The sequence below is a fragment of the Dipodomys merriami genome, unplaced genomic scaffold (genome assembly GCF_024711535.1).
Source record: "Dipodomys merriami isolate MVZ:Mamm:240054 unplaced genomic scaffold, mDipMer1.0.p SCAF_445, whole genome shotgun sequence".
Lineage (NCBI taxonomy): Eukaryota > Metazoa > Chordata > Mammalia > Rodentia > Heteromyidae > Dipodomys > Dipodomys merriami.
Window position 1 is genome coordinate 700,431 of NW_027206008.1, and position 8,108 is coordinate 708,538.

Sequence of the window (8,108 nt, forward strand, 5' to 3'; positions counted from 1 at the left end):
TGAAGTACCATAAAATATTTTCACTTAAGTTGAAAGCATTGGAATGTGGGTTCATTCTATCTCTCTCATGCATTTTTCCACTCAAATATTCAAATCTTACAATTATTCCAATTATTTAAAATCATAGCTTTTTACTTTCATACCCAAATATTAGAGTTTGAATTGAGTGTCTTGTGCCCCCTAAATGGGTGTTCTTACCACTTTGTTATGTCCCCAGCTCTAAATTATCCTGATTATTTTTCAGATCCTTGTGTATGACGTTGGGCTCAGTCCATGTTATGTTATTCTTCCTGGAATTTAGAATAACAGGTGCATGGCATTGTGTACTGATTTTTCTGTCCAGTCTGGGCTTTAACCTCTATCCTCAAGAGTAGACTCCCATGTAGTCAGGATTTTCATAAGTTTGTGATAGCTGATGTTGATTTAAGTCTTTGCATTTCCTGCAGGTTCTTGACTACTAAATTAATTTGTTTTCTTGGGTTGTGTTGTTTCATTTGAATGTATGTGTTGAGTTGTTCCTCACTTGTCCTTTTGTTTCTTTCAATCAAGTTCTTACCTAAAGTGCTGAGAAACCAATTCTTCTTTTTCATGATAGTCAAGGTGAACATGATTTATTACAAAGCAATTTCAGTAATATTTAAACATCTTCATATCTATGGATGGTACATAAATGATAAGTGCTGCGATGGGTTTTTTTATTTTCACAGCAGTCTTTGCCATGCACAGACAGATCATCATAAAATCTATGAAGATAATAAAACTACAGATGCAAGCAAAGAGAAGAAAAACCTATTATTAATTGTTTGACAGAGGCTTGCGTTCTAGTGAAAGAAATACGTTGCTTGATGCAAGATTTCACAAAATTGTATTTCTAGGGGGAAGCTAAACAACCATCTAATTCTACAGAATTGAGGGAGAAGAATCAAACTCCTGAATAGTTTACATATGGGTCAAATAAAAGCATGCTTCTAAAAAGAGAGTTGACTTTAGAGAAACGTGATGAGTTCTATGTAAATAGATGCTTAGCTGATTTTGTTAATTTGTAAACTAATACAGGGAAATAGGGTACAGCAAGGTAAAAAAAGAACTTCGCATTGAAATACTCATGTGTGTGTGTGTGTGTGTGTGTGTGTGTGTGTGTGTACATGCACGTGTATACACGCATGCTCATGTGCAAGTGCTAATTTATTCATTCATCATCCCTAAGATTCTGTGTCCAAGGATAGTGGTTTACCACTTGAGGCATTGTTCCACTTCTGGTTTTTTGGAGATAATCGCATGTATTTTCATGATTGGACTGGCTTTGAATAGTGGTCTTCATATCTCAGCCTCCAGAGTAGCTAGCTAATCTTATTCAGCCTCCAAGTAGCTAGTTAAAATTGGGCCTGTCCTCTATACTTCACTGCTTTTTTATTCTTGTCCTGAGGTGTTCACATGCCTAAGTCATATATATGTCTAGTTGCTTTAAGAAATACTCTTATTGCTTGGCACCAGGGGCTCCCATCTGAACTCTTAACTACTGAGGAGGCTTGAGAACAGAACCCAGGCCAAAAGTTTAGTGGACTTCCTTCTCAATATATAGTTGGGTGCATTGGATCATTTCCACCATCCTGCACTATCTACATGTTAAGATTGGAAGGGCTGCCGAATCCAGGCCAGCCAAGTTAGGAAGCAAGACAATTTGGTGTGCACCCCTTATACCCTTGATAATGGGAAGGCTAAAAATTCAGATCAGATGCATGTTCTTTTGAAAGGGAACCCATATCCTAAAATTAACCAATGATATGACACAACTCTACAAAAACAATACCCAAATTGAACACAACTTCCCACAACCAAAATAAGCATATACTTTAACATGCAAAAACTTAGTACAATCTGCTCTTTGCTCTAATATCAGCTTCATCTAATTATCATATGATGTGACAGAATAGTTTCTTCATTAAACTGATTATATATTTTAAGAAACCTAGAAAATTCTTTCTCACATATTAAATCCAACGAATGGCAAATTGCCTCATTTCTTACCTATTTGGCTACTACTATAAGTTCATCTGATGATTATTATTAATAGTAATATATTCAGATTTATTAATTTACTATGTAACAGTTTTTAAACTTTTGGCTTCTCTGCTGAAGTCGAAGTATTTAAATAGTATCATCAAATTATATTACTTGGGTACTTAGGGCAGTTTTTTAAAAAGTTTTAAACCAATGTTTTCTAGTAATTCTGTTTTTTTTTTGGGGGGGGGGTGTCGGATCATGGGACCTGAATTCTGGGCCTGGGCGCTGTTCCTCAAGGCTAGTTCAAGGCTAGCACTCGACCACTTGATCCACAGTGCCACTTCCAGTTTTTTTTTCTGTTTATGTGATGCTGAGGAATTGAACCCAGGGCCTCAAACATGCAAAGCAAAAATTCTACCACTGAGCCACCTTCTTAGCTCTCTATGAATTCTTAATTGGTATATTATTTAGTTTATTTTTAATTTCAATTTAATTTTATTGTAAAGGTAATTTACAGAAGGGATACAGTTATCTAAATAAAGTAATGAGTACATTTATTATGGAAGGAACATATTTATCGCTTCCATTGATTTTTTTGCACACTCAAAAAAAAAACTACTGATGCTTTTCCTGTTGATATTGACCAATGGGTACTTTTCTTTCTTCATGCATTTTTTATTATAAACTTGATATACAGAGGGCTTACAGTTATTTAAGTCAACTAAAGAGTACACTTCATTTTATTTTCTAAATTTTGAATTTAATTATTTTCTTTTGTTTCTTTAGGGTTATTCTTTTTTCAGAGTTATAGGATTAGTTAATTTAGTTTTGCATAATTTTAACATATGTAAATTATTCAGAGATATATTTTTTGCTTTCAAAACAGTTAACATGTGAATATTTAAAAAATATTTTCTTAAATTTTATATGGTTGATGAATTTAAATAAATTTAATTTCTTAAAGTTCTAAACATATTTGTTCAGGTAATGAATACTGTATTTTCAAGAAGCACATACTTTATTAAAAAAGGCTGCATTACATGGTCACTTTTTGGAAATATTTATAGTTGAATTAAAAAAAAAAACTGAGCTGGAAGCCGGGCGCTGGTGGCTCACGCCTGTAATCCTAGCTACGCAGGAGGCTGAGATCTGAGGATCTCGGTTCAAAGCCAGCCCGGGCACGAAGAGACCGTGAGACTCCTATCTCCAATTAAAACCACCAGAAAACCGGAAGTGGTGCTGTAGCTCAAATTGTAGAGCGCTCGCCTTGAGCTGAAGAGCTGAGGGACAGCGCCCAGTCCCAGAGTTCAAGCCCCACGGCCGACCAAAAAAAAAAACAAAAAAAAAAAACTGAGCTGGGCATAGTGATTTGTGGTTTCCTTTTTCTAACTATGGTGGGAAGTGTAAATAGGGTTTGTAATTTGGGAAAGACTGGGAAACTTTGAGACCTTATAAAATTTCCAGAGTGAAATGATTAGAGATATAGCCATGCCTAGCAAGATATAGAGCACCTGGTTATCATATACTAAATCTTGAGTTAAAACACCAGTAACATCAATCTTTTATCAAAATAAAAGTATACATGTTTCAAAATGTTTATTATTTAAAACTTGTTTGCAAATTTCTCATGTCTTTTATTTCTTAATTTTAAATTTACTTAATCTATAAGAATCCAAGTATCTTGTGACTGTTTTATTTCTACTAAACTTTTAATAGTATGAGCAATATTATGATTTCATATATTAAAATACTTTTACTGTTTGCGATAATTTTCCCTGTTTAATATGATAATAACAATATTCCAAATGTGTGTATGTGCTATGTGTGTGTGTGTGTTTATGTGGGTTTTGTGTGTGTGTGCTTTGTGTCTACTTTGTAATGCTTGGGAGATCACACAATTGCTTCACATATGTTAGGCCAAAGTTTTATTACTGAACTATACTGTCTAGTTATAATACAAATTGTGTTTTAAGTTATGACTTTTTAAAATTTTCATTCCTAGTATGCTTTTCCAAAATTATATATGATAAAATGTGATCCATCTTCTATCCACATTAGCAATTGTTAGTTTTATTCTTTCTCTTATTTCTTTGGAAATGAATTATATTCCTATTACAACTTTTTTACATTGTAACAGCTCTATACAATGCTTTGTTTTCTATTTTATTTTTTCTATGTTATCTGACTTTCAGTCCAAACTATCAGGTGGATTAAAAAGAAAATTGATTCAGGACACTTTATTTTTCTCCTTCTCTTCTCTGAAATCTTTCTGTTTTTTGAAACAATACCAATGACATACAGCTCCTATGTGATCCACCATTCTTCCCTATCTCTCTCTCTTCTGCAGTACAGCTCAAGTCGTTATCATTCAGCTTTATTATGCTATAATGTTATCTAAATCTTAACTCATTCCTAAATTAATTTTAGTTGTTTGAGCAATCTCTAAAGACATTTATCTATATATAATATCAGGGGTTTGTGTTTCCACAAGGTGCAAAATATGAGTGACTATCAAACATCCAGATATCTCTGGAGTATATTGGTCCACCTGCTCAATAATCCCGTATGTAAATTCAAGGAATTCATAACAATCTTGTAAAATGGTGTAGCTTGAGCCTTCATACAAGCTTTGAATTGTATTACCATGTTTAGTGAAGATAACCTAGTTCTATTATAAGAACAGACGCATAGAAGAAGGTAACAGATTTTTCAAAAATTAATTCTTAGTTTTATGTTCCACAGATTTTGAAAAGGATGCCATGAGACTTTATGAAATAAAAACAGAATCTTAAATGGTTGTATTGGCACTATTGCCTCTCTAGATTTAAAGAATGATCTTAGAATATTACCTCAATCCTTTTTTTGTGTGTATGTATGTCGGTCATGGGGTTTGAACTCTGGGCTTGGGAGTTGTCCATGTGCTCTTCAGCTCAAGGTGAGCACTCTACCGCTTGAGCAACAGCAAAACTGCCAGTTTTCTAGTGGTTTATTGGAGATAAGAGTCTCATGGACTTTCCTGCCCAGGATAGCTTTAAACCACCATCCTCAGATCTCAGCCTCCTCAGTAGCTAGGATTACAGGCTTGAGCCACCAGCACCTGGCCTACCTCAAACCTTACAAAGAATGATTATCAAACTAAATGTGAGATGTAAAAACCTGTAAAACATAAATGTAAAAATTCATGACATCGGATTAGTAAAGGTTTCTAAAAATTTGACATGGAAAACATTAGTAGCTAAAGAGAAGCAAGAACTGGATTATATCAAGTGATATAATTCTTAATTCCAAGGACACTATAACAGAAACGAAACCATATCCAACAGATAGAGGGCATATATTTGTTAATGCTACAATATTAATGCTACAGTGATTCTGAAACTTAAGTGTTTTTTGGGAGGGGTCCGGTTGTGGAGCCTGAACTCTGGGCCTGGGCGCTGTCCTTCAGCTCTTCAGCTCAAGGCTAGCAATCTACCACTTGAGCCACAGAGCAACTTCCTGCTTTTTTTTTGCTTATGTGATGCTAAGGAATTGAACCCAGGGCCTCAGGCATGCAAGGCATCGCTCTACCACTGAGCCACCTTCCCAGCCCCTGAAACTTAATTATTTTTATATCTTCTAATTCTATAAATTTTTTTTCCTGAATAGTATATTTTATTAAATAACATATGCAGATTAATAGTCAATAGGAGGGGCATATGAAATAAGCTCCTTTTTAGTGTCTAAGAAATAATAAAAACTCACTAATAAGTCCATAATATTAAAAGAGGACACAAAATATAGTAATGCATTTGTGGAGAAATTGATATACTTCTGATAGTGATCGATTTGTATAATACTACAATCATTTTAGCAAATAAGATTTCAAGTCTTCAAAAGGTGAAAGAGAATTTTATAGGATCCAGGCATTACACTTCTATGAATGTATTAAACAGAAGTAAAAAAACTTTTTTGGATAGAGAATGTAGTTAATTGACAGTGAACTTGAATAGTATGTGTGAGACCCTGGAAATGATCCGCAAAAAAAGTTTTTGAAAAGACACACTACAGAGGATGTATGCTGGGCAAATTCCTGTAACTGAATTTTATATCTATTTTTAATGTCTGTTCTAAAATATACAGCATTTCTATTTGAAGGAATGTAAGTTTGTGAAAATCGGGCTTTGAAAACCTATGAAGGCACAATTCACTTCCAAAGCACTAAAATGTATACAATAAAAGGAGATAATATATTGTAAGTGAATTGCAAGTCAGGAAAAAAAACTATTGTTAAACTTCTTCACACAAAATGCAGAATAGCTAAAAAGATGTTTTAGTGTTGGCTAAAAACTCATTGTAAACTACTGCATTTAAAACAAAGATGTGATTTCTGTTTATTTTGAGGGTATTTTGTCCGTTTGGGTTTATACAGAGATAACTCAATCCAAAAGTATATGTGATAACTGGAATACCTAGGAATTATGCATCAATTCTAAGTAATTTTTTATTATTTTTATTGTGAAAATACTGTACAGATGGGTTACAATTACATGGGCAAGATAATGAGTACATTTCTTATCAAGCATTGTAGCCTCCCCCTTTGTTTCCCCTTCCCATCCCTTCCCATCCTCCCCCTGTCCCCCACCAAATCCTCCCTGCTCCCCCGCCAAAGTTGTAAAGTTCATTTTTCGACATAACGACTTGTACATCTCATTGTTGAAATGAGTCCACCTGTATCCCTATTGTTTTCCCATGGTTTCCCTTATTTGCAATATCTAGTATATGTCTGATTCAAGCAGAAAAGGTCAGATAAGTTGATGTTAGGGAAATGAACCCGAAGGTAGGTATTCAAATGTTTTCTTTTCTTTCATGCGATTGTTTCTAACACATTTATGATTTTTTTTTGTTGCTTTGTATGTCCCTCCCCCACAGTATAACCCCTGCTTTCACTGTATTTGATGTCAGTATAATTGTGGAGGGGAAGGGGTAAAACTTCTAAGTAATTGAGAAACTTTTCTGGAAGAAACTTTTAGCAAATGACAAAAGACACAAATCTATGCATCTGCATTTTATGAAAGTCATATGTTACATGCTCAATCCAATTACTTATCTCTAGTTTTCTAGGAAAAACGTATTCTCAAGATAAGAGCCAAAAGCAGTGAAAATAACAAAATACACAATCATCGTGATTTATTTGTGAAAGTAACAAATGAAATAAAATAATTCCACTGAAGGGACTCCAATATTAGTGTATGTGAAGATATTCCTAAATGCCAATATCCATTAAATTTTTGGAATTTTAATTTCTACTAACATAGGAAAACTAGAACAAGAAAACAAATATAGACTTAGAGTGAACCAGCCTTGAAATCATTTTCTCAATTGCTTTGTATGTCCCTCCCCCACAGTATAACCCCTGCTTTCACTATATTTGATGTCAGTATAACTTATGGAGGAGATGGGGGAAAACCAGTTGTTTAAGGATACAAGTGGACCTGTTGCAACAATGAGAAGTACAAATTGTCATGTACAAAACGAGCTTTACAACGTCGGTGCAGGAGGGGGTGGGGGGGAAGGAGAAGGATTGGGATTGGGGGGGAGGGGGGAAGCTGGGAAGGGATGTGAAGGGTAAACCAAAGGAGGAGGCTGCAATGCTTGGTAAGAAATGTATGCATTATCCTGCCCATGTAATTGTAACCCCTCTGAACAGTATGTTCACAAATAAAATTAAATTAAATTTAAAAAAAAGTATTGACACTCCTTTGCTTTGGAAATCATTTAACAATATTTATCACTTATGATAATTCAAATACCAAGCAAGAGTAATTTTATATAATCATTATAAATATCATTTTATTACTATTGTAAAATAGAATAAAAAAATCAGTCCCAATATATGACGTATCTATCATTATTCTTAACTTCTAATCATTACCTAAATATTTTAAACAATCTAAATAATCATGTCTTTAACATGGACGTAAATGTTCTACACATTTTTACTTAACATTTTCCAGGGGTATGTATTCATGTTTCTAAGAAATGTTCACAGCGGTTAAAAGATGCTTTTGTGAAATTAATGTGCTACATTTTTTGTTGTGGGTGTTGTTTTTAGTGGTTAATTGAAG